Raw genomic sequence first — 14,812 nt, forward strand, 5'->3', positions numbered from 1 at the left:
AGTTCAGGTCCTGCAAAAGATGCTGTGATCTTTGGTGTAATTCCCTCCCAGCGTCTGTGGAATGCGTCATGAATCGCAGTGATCCTCCTCTTCTTCACAGATAGTGTGAGCTGTGGCTGGAGAAACTCTGCTTTGCTCCCGCCGCAGCAATGCCCTCGCGTGTGATCCTGCAGAGGCTTCCTTCCTTGGGCGGGGAGGGCAAACACATGTCTGTACTGGAGTATTAAAGCAGTGTTGTTCAGGTTTTTGGCCTCCAAATTCAGGTTTAATCACTGAAGGTTTGTCTTCGCATTCGTGCTTTGAAAACAAATTTTTAGCGAAGTGGAAAAATTGTCCTAATGGAAGATATTTTGTTTGGATTTCAACCGTTTTTCCATATACTGAAGAAAAGCCTTCTCTGACTGAGGGAGAGCTTTCCTCCACTTTCCTTTAGCAAAATATTTACAATTGTTGTTTCAGCTTGGAAACCTCTTCCATATTCTGACACTTCAGCTACATTAAATATTAAAAAAATTAATGACTGTAGAGCTGTGCCATTGCATAAGAGACAAACTGAGACCACTTCTGAACAGAATTGGAGCAGACCAGTGTACTTTCCAGGCAGGGTGAAATGCAGAAATAAAACAGCTGATCAGTCATTATCCCAGAATCATGCGTACTTTTAATAATCTGTGTGTACACATCCTGGAGTATTTTAAAGAGAAGAACTTAATATTATATGTATTTAGTCAACCTGAGTTTATTTTGGATGCCACAGTATAGTACTGAGACAGACAAGTTGCGATTCGCTTTGTGTGAGTTTCTGCTCCACTTTTTAAAAATTTTTTACGGTGTTTCAAAGGCAGGAACTATAAAATCCTTGTTTAGACAAGAAGCCTACACCGCTTAGATACTTTCAGCACTTAGCAGTGCAAGAAGTTACTTCTGATTTGCAATTACTCACCGTGGAGCAGACACCGTAGGAAGCCTCAGAAACAGTGGGAGTTTGGTTCTGGTTTGGAGCACGTTGCTGAGGGGTTGTTTTCATACCAAGGAAAACTAAAGATGACAGAACTGAATTTAGCACATAGCAGATAGTCTCTGTACTTCAGAATGTTTTACAAGTTTTATCTTTATTCTCCTGTGCTTTAGCCTGGCTCGTTGAAGGTGGGATGATGCTGGCCTCATGGCTGCTCTATGCTGTGGTACAGGTTGGGGTTTCCAGCTTCTCCTTACCAGATCACAGAATCACAGAATGGTGGGGGTTGGAAGGGACCTCTGTGGGTCATCCAGTCCAACCCCCCTGCCCAAGCAGGGTCACCTACAGCAGGCTGCACAGGACCTTGTCCAGGTGGGTCTTGAATATCTCCAGAGAAGGAGAATCCACAAACTCCCTGGGCAGCCTGTTCCAGTGCTCCGTCACCCTCAGAGGGAAGAAGTTCTTCCTCATGTTCAGACGGAACTTCCTGTGCTTCAGTTTGTGCCCATTGCCCCTTGTCCTGTCGCTGGGCACCACTGAAAAGAGCTTGGCCCCATCCTCCTGACACCCACCCTTCAGATATTTATAAGCATCTATTAGGTCCCCTCGCAGATGGTTGTTTAACCATTAGAAGTCAAGCCATTGATGTTGTTTGGATAAAGCTACAGCGTAGGTGATTTCACTGCCATTGGTTGGCCAAACAGAGATGAATATACATACTTATCTTTACAATGGGATAAAAGTCACCTTTTGTTGAAGAAACCAGCAGTTGTAGTCATCTTTGACTTTTGGTTCTGATAAAAGCTGGTGGCACAGGGGTTCAGTGTCACGTCAGCTCTTTGTCTTCTTCCCCAAAGCACGGCTGACCCCTCTGAGCCCCACGCTGTCACCTTGCGAATGTCTTGCCTTTCTGTGCCCCGGCGTGGAGAGCTGTGGTGGGCAGCACTGCGCTCCACCAGCTCTCTGGCTCCTCACTGGTTGCTTTTCCCAGGGGAGATCCCGGCACATTATGGAAACTCTGTAGGTGAGTCACTCCACCCATACAGACACACAAGGGCTCCTGAGGTAGAATGAATCAGCTGTTCAATGCCGTGGAGCGGCAGAAAGATAAATTTAGGTGAGCAGCAGAGAGCACTGTGTTTTAGACTGGACAGTAGGAAAAATTTCTTTACTGAAAGAGTGGTCAGGTGTTGGAACAGGCTGCCCAGGGTGGAGTCACCATCCTTGGAGGTGTTCAAGAAACGTGTAGATGTGGTGCTTCAGGACATGGTTTAGCAGGCATGGTGGTGTTGGGTGGATGGTTGGAGTTGATGATCTTAGAGGTCTTTTCCAACCTTTATGATTCTATGATTCTGTGATTCTATGATTCTGTTTTGTGATTTCCTGATTCTGTTCTGTGATTCTATGATTCAGTCAGCTTCTGATGGGATTGGAGTAGCCAAAACTCCCAACTGCCAGAATGGATGCTGAGTCCAGAGAAAAAGGTAACAATGTTCTACAAAAGGGTCAGAGAAAGGCATCACCTGCTCTTGTTTAATATTTCTTTATTAGAAGTAAACAACTGAATAATGGACTGTATTGTTTCTTCACTTAATCCTACAGAACATCCCCCAAGCCAGGGTCGGAGACTAACATCTCCTTGTGTTAGATGTTGTGCATAGCAGAGTAAAACCAGCATTCGGGCTTGTTCTGAGTATCCTGCGTGCAGAGCGTGAGGCAGGAAGGATGGGCTGGGTGGTGGCAGAGGGTTGCCCATGAGATGAGATGCAGCAAGGTAGCTGTTCGGTAGGTAAGCAGGAGTTGGAGCACACCCTCTCAAACGGTCCCGTCTGCGTGTGTGGCACCAAGTATTTTGAAAGGACGGAGAGATTTGCTTTGTTTGCCCTTGTTGCAAGCTGCTCTGCAGGGATGCACACACCGATGCAGTGGAGAAGGGAGAGGGCACACAGTTGGGGAAAATAGTCCCTGTGGCAGGCGTTTGAAGAGGTCACCAGGCTCCCTCCTTGCAGCACTTGACCTTGGTAAGGTTTGAGATGTCCAGCGAGACAGCCTGAGGCACGGAGCTGTGTCTGCGGTGGGAAAGGAGGCTTTGTGGGATGTTGTGACTTTCCGAAATGAGCCAAGCTGCATACGTTTTCATCTCAGGGAACATAAAAAAGCTATTTAAAAATTGATGTGCATAGATTAGACCTGTTCCCCAGCCTTTCTCTCCTACCGTAGTTTTCGTGAGTACTAACTGAGAAATCAGGATGAAATTACTTTGAAGAGAAGAAACTAAAAAACGCTTTCAGCAGATCAGAAATGGCAGTATCACAGCATTCGGACAAAATACATAGAACTGACACAGGGCAGGGGTAGCAGGAGGACTCCTTTTTAGTGCACTTAGGGGAGGAACCATGAGATGCACCGGTGTGATACGGAGAGAGAAGTAAGGTTGTAGTAGCCAAAGCTGCATCCAGGTTCCACAGACCAAGTCGAACGCTCTTCTTCCACGACCTCCTATAGACAAAAAAATATATTGTGGAAACCGCCAGGCTCACTTTGAAAAATTACTAGAATTCATCTTCAGATTTCAAAGAAACTTAATCAAATGGGTTTTTATACTCCAGTTGTCCGGTGAAACCGGCAAGAAGGATAAAGTGAGATATAGGTTGTATTTTTGCTTCTTCATTTGCTTTATTGTTTAGCTTTCAGTCTCATATAAATGTCAACGAGAGTGGCCATCCAAAGCTCTGGGTGCCACTGATGTAGGCTGTAATATATGGGAATGTCACGGATACAAAGTAACTGGATAATTTAACGATCCTGTGACAAGACAAATAAGAGTCGTTTGAGGGAAGGTTGTATTTTTGCTTAAAGCAGATATTTTTAGTGTCTTTCCATGGCAGAAGCAGGTAGCTAACCCATACTAGAAACTCATAACTGGATGCCTGTTGTAAATGCAAGTTACTGTAAGGAAAGAACTTTTGAGAAGGTAAATTTTTCATTTTTAATTAGTTACAAAACTAAAAGCTGATATGTAAGTATTGTCACTAAAGTAATAAAAATAGACTTCAAAAAATGAGTTTAATTGTTGTTGGGCAAGTTTATGTACAGATGGCCTTAATTTCAGAATAAATATAGCCTATATTGAGGTAGCAAAAATCCACTTTCCAAGCAAAAAAATGTGACCAATTTGGTTTTGAAGTTTGAATGTCCAAGTAAGTTTGTATGGCGGTAATAAGGATGGGAGATTGTTTATTTTCAAATATTTTTTTTCTGTACTAGTTCTAACATGTTAACTGATAAACCTGTCTGAGACCTTGGCAGTTTTACTCCCACAGGTAAATCGTTGGAAGCGCATAAAACCACTCTTGGACCTCCTGTCACTTTTCTCAGATTGTCACAAGAAAAAAGGAAAAAGCAAAGGCAAAAGTTATTAAAAAATAAATTAAAAATTACATTAATTTATTGCATACTTCGTTCTGATGAAATCCCGAACTCTTGCTTGGTGAAGATTAAAGCGGCCAGTGTAAATCGTCTGCAGACCCTGTGCTTGTGCTGGCCTCCCTTTCTTCCAGACCTCCAGCAGTGCCTTCCCCACAGCCTCTGCTCTGGGACGTTTTCTGCCTGGAGGTGGTAAAGTCAAAGAGAACTTCGTAACATGTGAACGCAGTTGGTTTGATTTTTTTTTTTCCTCCCCGGAGGTCTTGAGCAGCCTCTGCTCACCACGAACCTCCTGAAGTCCCTGAAAATGAAGCTCCTTGTTCTGTCCAGCTGTATCCTGGTTTATGGCAGTGTTTACCCATAGCCATCCCAACACCCCTGTGAAAAAGGGACCAGGCTACTCGAGTTAAAACTCTGGTTTAAAGCACGCCACTTCCTTTAGCTGCCTCTGGTTTGGGCTTTTTGTTTGATTGGTTTTGATCTTGAAAGTATCTTAAAACCCCTTAGCTGGGCTGGCTGCTGGGGACAGCCGAGGGGGGAGGACAGTTCAGCTCCAGCTCCTCCCGGGCCGAGCTGCTGGGAAGGTCTTCAGAAAGTGTTTTGGAACGTTCCAGTTTTTGGCACCTCAGAAATGTCCAGAAGGAGACTTAACTCTCCTGCACAACAGGAATAAAAGCAAGGAGCTCTTGAAGCTCATGCCTATGCAAAACTACAGGCTTGGGGAAGAGCAGCTGACAAGCTGCATGGAGGAAAAGGACCTTGGGGTGTTGATTGACAGCTGGCTGAACATGAGCCAGCAGTGTGCCCAGATGGCCAAGAAGGCCAACGGCATCCTGGCTTGTGTCAGGAATAGTGTGGCCAGCAGGAGCAGGGAGGTGATCGTGCCCCTGTACTCAGCCCTGGTGAGGCCGCACCTGGAGTACTGTGTTTAGTTTTGGGCCCCTCACTACCAGAAGGACATTGAGGTGTTGGAGCGTGTCCAGAGAAGGGCAACGAGACTGGTGAGGGGTCTAGAGAACAAGTCTTGTGAGAAGCGGCTGAGGGAGCTGGGGCTGTTTAGTCTGGAGAAGAGGAGGCTCTGGGGAGACCTTAATGCTCTCTACAACTACCTGAAAGGAGGCTGTAGTGGGGCGGATGTTAGTCCCTTCTCCCAAGTAACTAGCGATAGGACGAGAGGCAATGGCCTCAGGTGGCATCAGGGAGGGTTTAGATTGGACATTAGGAAAAAATTGTTTACTCAAAGAGTGGTCAGACATTGGAACAGGCTGCCCAGGGAGGTGGTGGAATCCCCATCCCTGGAGGTGTTTAAAAAATGTGTAGATGTGGCACTTTGGGACATGGTTTAGCAGGCATGGTGGTGTTGGGTTGACAGTTGGACTTGATGATCTTAGAGGTCTTGTCCAACCTTAATGATTCTATGATCTTCTCTATGAAATCTCTCTCGTGTTGTGAGATTTTAATATATAAATATTGGCCACCTCAGACGGCAGGTAAGATGGTGTGAAAGTACCAGCAATTCCTCAGACGGTGCCGCGACACACAGTGTGAAGTCCAACGAATGTGGAGAACAGCTGACTTATGTGTGTGGAGAGGGAAATTCCTGTTTAACCTGCAGGTAGCTGCTGCTGTCACCCTTGCTGCTGCCTGGGCATAGAGGCAGAAGCTGTCATAGTCGTGCTCAGTCCTGAACGCTTGTCCTCTCCAAAGCATTTCATTAAACCAACCTCTGGTAGTGTGGATGGGAAAAAGAAGCTTTAGCTTTCTGTAGCATTTGTAAAAAAGCTCAGACAGAGAAGTGAAACCCCGACTTTCAGCTCTGTCTTTTTTATTCTTCTTGTCCAGCTGGAGAACTCAAAAGGGGGTTTCTGCAGGAGCCCAGGGTCCTTGAAGCCCTTGCTGAAATAGCAAGGAGCTATGAGTTTTAAATACCTTTTCAAGCCTGGCCCAGCAGTTGTAGCTCCTGCCTTCAGTGTTTCTGGTGGAGAGAAAAAGCCCGCACATATTTATAAATCCTTCAGTGCTATTTTAACGCTTTTATTCTCAGTGCTTTAGTATATGCTGCTTAAAATGGACACGTGTGCAGCCGCGTTATCCGCCGCCTGAATGACAAATGGTTTATCAGGCCCTGACAGAGCGCCCGGCCGCCCGCGGAACGGAGGAAGGCAGCGGCAAGGACTCCGGCTTCAGAGAGATTCACTGCCAGATAGGCAAATCGTAATAAACAACAGCCCGTAAGCAGAGGACCAGAAAAGAGGAATCGAGACCATAAAACGGAATCGCAGCGATCCAGACGGACAAAGGGAAGCGGATTTGTATATCTGAGCTTGAAATATGATAAATGAGTGGCAGATTACCGTTGCTAGGCTCCGTGATGGCAGAGAGATTTGAACGAGGGACACGTGGAGAAGGGCAGTGCGGGCGACCAGTGAAGACGAGTGCAGCCGGTGAGAGGGCGAGAAGTGGAGGCCAAGGTGGGGGCGAGGGGTGCGGGTCCCCGGAGGTGAGACTTCAGGGGAGCTGTGGCCTTGGGAGTGGGGGGGGTCTGCGGGAGAGAGTGTTGGCGCCCGAGCTGCGAGGCATGTGCCGCTGCGAGGTTTAAGGCTGGAAGAAGGGCGGTGAGAGCATACAGTTTAATACTTCAGGTGCTGTAGTTCGTGGTCCCTAAGCTATTAAACCCCAAGATTTTCCGAAGGTGCGCTTAGAAGGTACCGAGGAGTTCATGCTTGCAAACTCCAGTGTTGACGTTCGTTTTGCTGTCAGTAGGTCTTGATCCACTTTTTCTCCCTGCTGGTGGAAAATGCTTTTGGATGATCTGAAATAAGTCTTGTGACAAACGGCACTGCTTGTTTTACACCTGAGCGATACCGGGCTTCTGTGTTCCGTGAGAAGGGTAGATGTGTGATGGAAAATTACCGCCCGCCTGCTTGCGCTGAGGAATTGCTCCCAGCCTGCTCCCTCGTGTTCAGACTCTTCTGTTGGTTGGAGTGACTTGTAGTTAGGACGTAGCGGGAGCTGAGCATCCGTGGTGGTTCCCAAGGGGATGGATGGGTGTTGCATCTAGCCTCTGCTCTGTAATCTCACCCACTGTCTCGCAGGGTGGCCCGGGAGAAAGTCAATTCACACAGAACCATCAGAATGCTGAAAGTTTTGGTAATGATGTCACGTATCACCTCATAAGAATTTGGTGTTAGTCTGCTGTGCTAATGGATTAATTAGAAATACTTAATGGGAATAAAGCTGGTACTGTCCAAGAGCCATCTAAGAGATGTGGTGTGGCCCGATGGCTGGAGCACAGACCCGCGTCAGCATCTCAAACTCTTGCTGTTGCTCTGTTCATGATGTAGGTTGTGACTTTGGGTAGGTCACTCCCTGCCTCAGTTTCTTAGTTTATAATTAGAGTATAATTTACTCTATTTTTTTGCCCTATTCCATGCCATAGAGCTGAAAGGTTTGCATCCTTACGATATTTGGAAGAAGAATGAAATGCTTGTGGAGTGACTGTATTTATTTTCAAGGAATTTGATGAAGAACTACATTTAAGATACTTTGGAGTGAAAGTGCCCTGGGTTTTGCACCTCTTCTGTGAGATGGCATCACTCTTGGAGAAATGTTTATATAATAAAATACTGTGAAATGACACTATTGCCAAATGAGATTGTGATGAATAGAGCATTTGCAGTATTAAATCCATGGGTACTTTACATTGTTATGACAATAATAGTTTGCATTGTTGTAATAAGTTACTCTTCTTCTTCTTTTAAAAAATAAATTTAGTTAGACCTTAATGCATCTCGGAAAACATACCCTCCACTGAAATCAGATGTGCATCTCTTGGAATAAAATTGCTTTAAACATGCATAAAGGTACATTGTATGGCGTATCACAGGCAATTGTGAAATAAATGATGTTTATCAGTGTGCCTTCTGTAAAAAGATTGCAAATACATGGTCCTTTTTGTAGTTCAGGTTTGACATAGTCATTGCCATAACTCTTTTGCTTTTAATAAACAAAATTACATTGCAGCTGATGCTTGAAACTCTTTTATTAGAAACACCCAGGGACAAAGCCCTGCAGTGAGGGGCTGGGGGGTTAAACATAGTATTTCAGAGATTTTATTCCCCTTTCCCTAATTATAGATAAGGGGTGCCATGCTTACCACTCGGCTCCAGAGACCCTTGAAGGATTTTCTGGTCCTGCAGCTGCCCACGCCATTTATTGAAAACCTTCCATTTTCGTAACGGGAGCTGGGATGAGACGTATGCCTAAACCGGCAGGAAAAAAGTGCTTTGGCTTAACAGGTGTCATCCATGTTAAAAGGATGATTTTGAAGATTATTAGCTGGTATGACTAAGATTTATGATGCAATCGGCTTTTTTTCTCTTCTTCAGTACAGATAAGGGGGGTTATTATTGTTAGGAGAAATACCTATTAAAATAAACCCTGTGAAGCAGTTTCAAGGATTTGATAAAAATGAATATAAAGTTGAAGCTCCCAGCTTATCTTTAACTCAAGTGATTTTCATGGGGTTATAACTCTTCTGGCATGGGATAAGGGAGTGTGATTTTTATCCTCATTCTACAATAGAAGGGAAAAACAGATTTTGTATTCCATTCATTAGCACATTACTGCTCAGGTTTGCATCTGCACGGGAGAGTTAGCAGAGATTGCGTGTAGGTGGGAGCGGACTGGGAATTTGCGTGGATGGCTCATTTTCAGATTGCAGTCAGTGGTGTGCAAACAGCAGGTTCTACAAGGAGTTTTAGGGGGAGCCTTTCCTACCAAAGACGCGGTCAGAAGAGTTGGAGAAGCCTAAGAGTGGCGAAGCTTCAAAAAACTTCCCTCCACGATGGTTTTTTGCCATCAGACATCTGGGTCTCGGACTTCCAGTCCTGCCTGCTGAGTCACCCCCTCCCTCTCGCCTCCTGTTTGCTCTCTGCGTACATCTTCAGACTGCCATGACTTGATCTGCTGATCAAGAAGAAGTCATCGGCAGCATGGGCTGGAGATGTTGACAACACAGTGTGGCTTTATGTTCGTCTTGGCAAGTGCACGTGTGTGCATCCCAGACAGAGTGGAAGCGAATGGTGCTGAATTTGCTCAAGAACAGTAAGATAACGGTGTTGATTTTTTTCAGTATTTCCCTATTTTTATATATTTGGTGGGTTCTTGTTCTAGATTTCAAAGGCAAACAAGTCACTTTTCGTGTTTCTTTCGCACTTGTTGTTGGGGGTGTTCATTTTACTGTTGCGGAGTTGTTTTCACTCACAAGCTTGCATTCTGGAATTATTTTCTATACAGCGCCTTAGTGTGACCAGATAATGAGTTAGGTTTAACTAAAAGCTAAAAGCCTTAGGTTTCCTATCTTTGATTAAAGAAAAGGTACCAGTGATTCAGAAAACATTTTTTAGAAGTATCATTGCCAAATATTAAAGGAATAGTTTATAATTTGTATGTTTAAGGTTTTTTTTTACTTCTAGTAATCCTAAATTTATTTTTTTAAATGACGTCTTTTGCATTTGTTGGTCTTCCTGGGGATCTGGGGGATCTCTGTGGAGTGTTGGGGTTTTTTAAGGTGTATACCATTTGTGCAATCCAGATTTTAAATGCTATTGACTTGGACAATTAAATCAGTCGGGCAGCTGCTTCACTGAATAAGACGTGTTCGTTTGCAGGTTGTTACAGCTGGGTGTGATCTTGTGGCCCCAACAACGCTGGGGAATGCTGCATTCGCTAAAACGTTGGTTTGGCTTTTGACTTCTTGTAGTCTGAAAACTTAACCTGGAGTCTAGTGACATTGGTTTGACCAATATCGTTTTTTTTCTTGGTGGAGTATGTTTTGTTTAGTAGGGGATTTTGTCTCAGTTTCTGAGTGTTCAGCATGCTGCTCTTCAAGATTTGTGAAAAGCAAAGGAGTTGTTGTGTTCCCAAGGAACAAGAAAGTTTGCATTGGTAGAAGCGTGGGGGGTTCGTTCCTCAGCATGCAAACGCTGGTTGAGAAAGAAGGGATCGTTACTGAAACAGGGTTTGAGTTTCCCATCAGTCTCATGGTCGGGCGTGCTGGTCCCTGCACAATCAGGTTCTCGGGTGCAGGAATTCCCGTCTTTGGTGGAGCTCTGGCATCTTGTGATAAGCGAGGCATCAAGACCTGGCTCTGCTTGCATTCTCAACAGCCTTTGTGTGTCTTTGGCAGGTGATGGGATGTCTTGGATTAAACTTTGAGTCGTTTGGTTGAAAGTCTAAACACTACGCATCGTGCAGTTGTTTCCCAGCAGCTGTGTGCAAAACCATAGAAATCCTAGAATCATAAAGGTTGGAAAAGTGCTCTAAGATCGTCAAGTCCAACTGTCCACCCAACACCACCATGTCTGCTAAACCATGTCCTGAAGTGCCACATCTACTCGTTTTGTGAACACCTCCAGGGATGGGGACTCCACCACCGCCCTGGGCAGCCTGTTCCAATGCCTGACCACTCTTTCAGTAAAGACATTTTTCCTAATACCCAGTCTGCACCTCCCCGGCGCAGTTTTGTATTCGCCCCGTCGTTTGTGTGGGGAGACGTGTGTGACATCCCTCACACAGGCCAGCTTTAAGGAGCCGAATGCTGAGACTTTCATTCTCGCTTCCTTCATGTTTATTAAAAATGAGTAGAAAGAAGTTCAGAACTTTTGTATCTGATATGTGTTACATCTATTATGGTGTCAGGCAACTAAGAAAAAAGTCACTGGCTAATGAGTCTTAATTGTAACAAAACATCAAATCATTGTCACTTCTGCTGCAGTAAATGGCATTCATTAAATTAATCCACTCCATTACAGAAGTATTTTGCAGAGAATACCATGACCCCACTGCTTCTGTAACAGTAATAAGCCGAACGTATCGCTGTGGCACTATTAGGTATATTAGAAAGCAGTTTGAAGCACGGCTGCATGACCTGAAGCAACATCAGCAGGTCTCAGGTAGCATGTTTGAAAAAATAAACTACCTTAATTAGAGACAGGACTAAAGCAGAGCGGAGATGTGAACAATCCAGTGGCTGAGCACTGCGGGAGGTAAAAAGCTGGATCAAGAACCTCTTTGGCTCCATTTGTGGAACAGCAGAAGCCGAAACAAAGCTTACACCTTGAACTGGGGATGGGGAATTTTCAGATCTGGATATTGCTCCTTTGTCTTCACTCTTACGATCCTCTTTTAACTTCAGATCTAAACCCACCGTGCTGTCTCTCACCTTTTCCCCCCGCCCCGGTATCGGAAACTGGAGAACTGCATCGCGCCTCAACGCTTTTTTTTTTTTTACAGCGCTGCCATCAAAAATTTCTGGCAGGAGCTGCTTTGACTTTTAACAGCGTTCTATTTCGTACCATATGTGTGCATACACCAAACGCTGATATACCATGTTTGTAACTAGGGAATGGCCTGCTTTATTAAACATCCCCCTTGCCAACCGTCAAAATGAGCAGCCGCGGTAAGCACAGGCGCGGGGAGGGGAGAACAGGCCAAGCCGTGTCGCGGCGCCTTGTGCCGGAGGAAGGATCCTCAGCCGGGATCTGGCTCTGAGCGCGGCCCACCTGCTTAGCAAAGCGGGCTGCCGGCCGCCGATCGCCCCGGTGCTCCGTGCGCCGCGCCGCCTGCCCCTTGAAGTCAGTTGGGTGGGAGGCTTTCGCCGCCCTGTTCCAAACTCGCCATGAGCTGGCAAAAAGCTGGCTCAGCGAGAGCCTGTCTGGCTCCAGCGGAAACCTGCCGAGGATGCGGTCCCTCCTTTGCCTCCACCGAGGGGGCTGCGGCTCCGATCCTTCTCGAAATGTGAGGGCGGCTGCGGGGGGGGAAGGGGGGTGGGTTTGTTTTGGGAGGAGGGGATTTATTTATTTTTTTCTGGGAAAGCACATTTTGGCCCGGGAAGAATGAGCAAAATGACAATCTGTCTTGGAGCTCTGCAGCTACTAAGCACGACGTTCAGTGCTTGTATGTTGTCGTGTTGCCAGCAGCGGGTATGCAGGGGCAGTGCAGAAAAGAATTCATGTATCCCGTCCTTTAAATGATTCTGTTGATTCTATTGCTTTTACTTACAAGAACATAACCTCTGTGGTTGGCCCAACTTTTGCACGCAGGCACTGGGATGTGGCAGGGATGCTCCTGGGACAAACTGCACCGTGGGGTTTAGCCCCATGAATTCCATCGCAAATAGAAATAGTTGGTTGATTGGCAGGTTTTCCTGCTGGCCACTGAAATTTTCCCTCCTAAGCTAATAAAATTAATTGTCCAAACCAAAAGTCTCCTGCAAGGGGTTAGCAGTGGATAGCTGAGCTGGGAGAGAAAGAGGTGGTTGGTTCTCTTAAAGGTTTCTGCTAAATATCCTGTTTAGAAGGGAACTTACGCCCCCCCTTTTTTTTGGATGAAACTGTGTTTAGAAGCTTAATAAATTCAAAGTTTGCCACTTCCCTTTCAGCAACAATAAATTCCAACCTACTTCTTCACCGCTGTTTTCTCCTCTCTAGGTCTGAGAATCTGAGAATGGGATATGAGTCTGTTGTTTCTTGTTAACGGCTTCACCTTTCCAAACTGTCGGTGAGTCAGGTCACTCCTGCTCTCTCAGTGATTTCATTTAGGGATTTTAAGGTGGAAAAAGAAAGGTTAAAAAGGTGAGAGCTGCCAAACAGAGGAAAAAAAGTTTTGCAAGCCGCCTGTTTGGGTCAGTCTTGTTTAGGGGCAGGGGGAGGTCTTGGGTAAATTCTCACTTTGACATGAAGCAGAGAGGGAAAGGGACTTGCACAGGGGAGCAGGGTGGGAGGGGAGGTGGTGAGGAGAAACAGGAGGCAGAATGGAGATGTGGTAAGGATGGAGGAAAGAAGTTGATTGTAGGAATGGTCAGCGCTGGGGGAGAAAACTGGGAAAGGCTACAAGGGGACTTCCTCCACGCCGCAGAGTCCCAGGTTTAGACTGCGTCTGTCGTTGCCCCTTCTCCCTCCCCACCCTCCTCCAGGCTAACTCGGGACCTCCTTCACTGAGCTTCCCGAGCCTTCCCCGTCCCCCTGAGACCCCACTGCTGCCAGGGCAAGGAGCCCCGAGCTGCCCCCGAGCTGTGACATTGGAAGGGTGGAGGGATGGGCACCTCGTACGGCAAGCAGATGGCACACTCTGGTTTTCTGGGCTGCTGCAGAGAACCAGTGGTTCAAGATCGAAAAACAGACAGTAACAGCAAGCTGTGTTTCATACATTCCCGAAAAAAGGGCTTTAATTAGTGTTATTTGATATTTCCAGAGTTGTGACAACTGCATAGTCGTACTTCTCATCTGAAAAACACAGTGACTTCATGAATAGGGTTTGGCTCCCCCTCCCCAAGGAATTTAATCTTGACCATTTTGCTAAGCGTATTAAAATCCACGGGGAAATTGTTTCTTTTTTCTTCCATATGCACATTACTGACACAACATGACTTGTGTAGACTTTACTGTAACCTGTACTTTAGCTGGTCAATGTAATTTATAACAGAAAAGCTACGTAGTATAATGACATAGCTTTCATAGTACATGTGTGTTGCCTCCACTCTGCTGTTTTATGGCAGTGCTACAAAATATTTTACCAGCGCCTGTGTAAATACTATAATCTTAAAAATAAAATGGCAAGGGGAAAAAAAAAATAAAAGCCTTCACCTGACTGGGAAGGCAGAAGCATGTGCTTTGTGCGGTGGAAACACCAGTGCCCTCACTCACGGGCTTTGGCTGGGACATGGGGTTTGGCCAAGCCGTCCCAAAAGCTCTGTTAGCAGAGTGGTAGGGGCTTGATGCTAAGTTGGCACGTCCCTGGTTGGTTTTCCTCTCTCTCTCCGGTGAACTCCAGTGCTGAGCTGAGCCCAGAGTCACGCGGGACAGCTCGGGAGAGCGGAGGATTATACCCACTCCTTGCCTTCAGGCTAAAGCTGAAGTTAAAAACAGGCAGTACCACCTAAAAGAGAGCTCCAGCCCCAAAGCTGTGCTGAACGTAGCCGTGGCGGGTGCATCGGCATCCAGCTCCTGGCATGGAAACCTCTGAGCCCAGCGGATATCTTTAATGCCCTGTGCTTTATAGGCAGCCGAGGCTGGAAACCAAATCCCTCAGCAGGAGGAGTCATGCTGTATTACCTCCCTTCAGTGCTCAGCTCGGAGCGTCCGTGTGTGTTGGAGGGGCTCATGGCATGACATCCCGGGGTTTGGGCCGTGGTTGCCTCATTTGGGCATTTCCAATGTTCCTGCCGTGATATCTGCCTGGATGATGTTCCCTTTGGCTTATGAAACAGCAGGACGTTGGGCACTGAAATAGCTTTATTAGCAAAAATGTGGCTTCCTGCAGACTCTGAGGTACATAAGCCTGGAGGGGTTTTGTACGTGTTGAAATTGGATGTAGGGTCTGAGCTCCGCTTTAGCTACGTGAGGGCTTCATCTAGTTTTGGTCTGT

The 14,812-nt window shown here is 46.1% G+C and overlaps 1 protein-coding gene across 3 annotated transcripts in view; it reads left to right on the forward strand.

Moving 5' to 3' along the window:
* KLHL29 (kelch like family member 29) overlaps positions 1-14,812 on the forward strand; it is a 415,619-nt gene that overhangs the window by 125,104 nt on the left and 275,703 nt on the right. The window lies entirely within an intron of this gene.

This window comes from Opisthocomus hoazin, chromosome 2 (assembly GCF_030867145.1).
Source record: "Opisthocomus hoazin isolate bOpiHoa1 chromosome 2, bOpiHoa1.hap1, whole genome shotgun sequence".
Taxonomy (NCBI): domain Eukaryota; kingdom Metazoa; phylum Chordata; class Aves; order Opisthocomiformes; family Opisthocomidae; genus Opisthocomus; species Opisthocomus hoazin.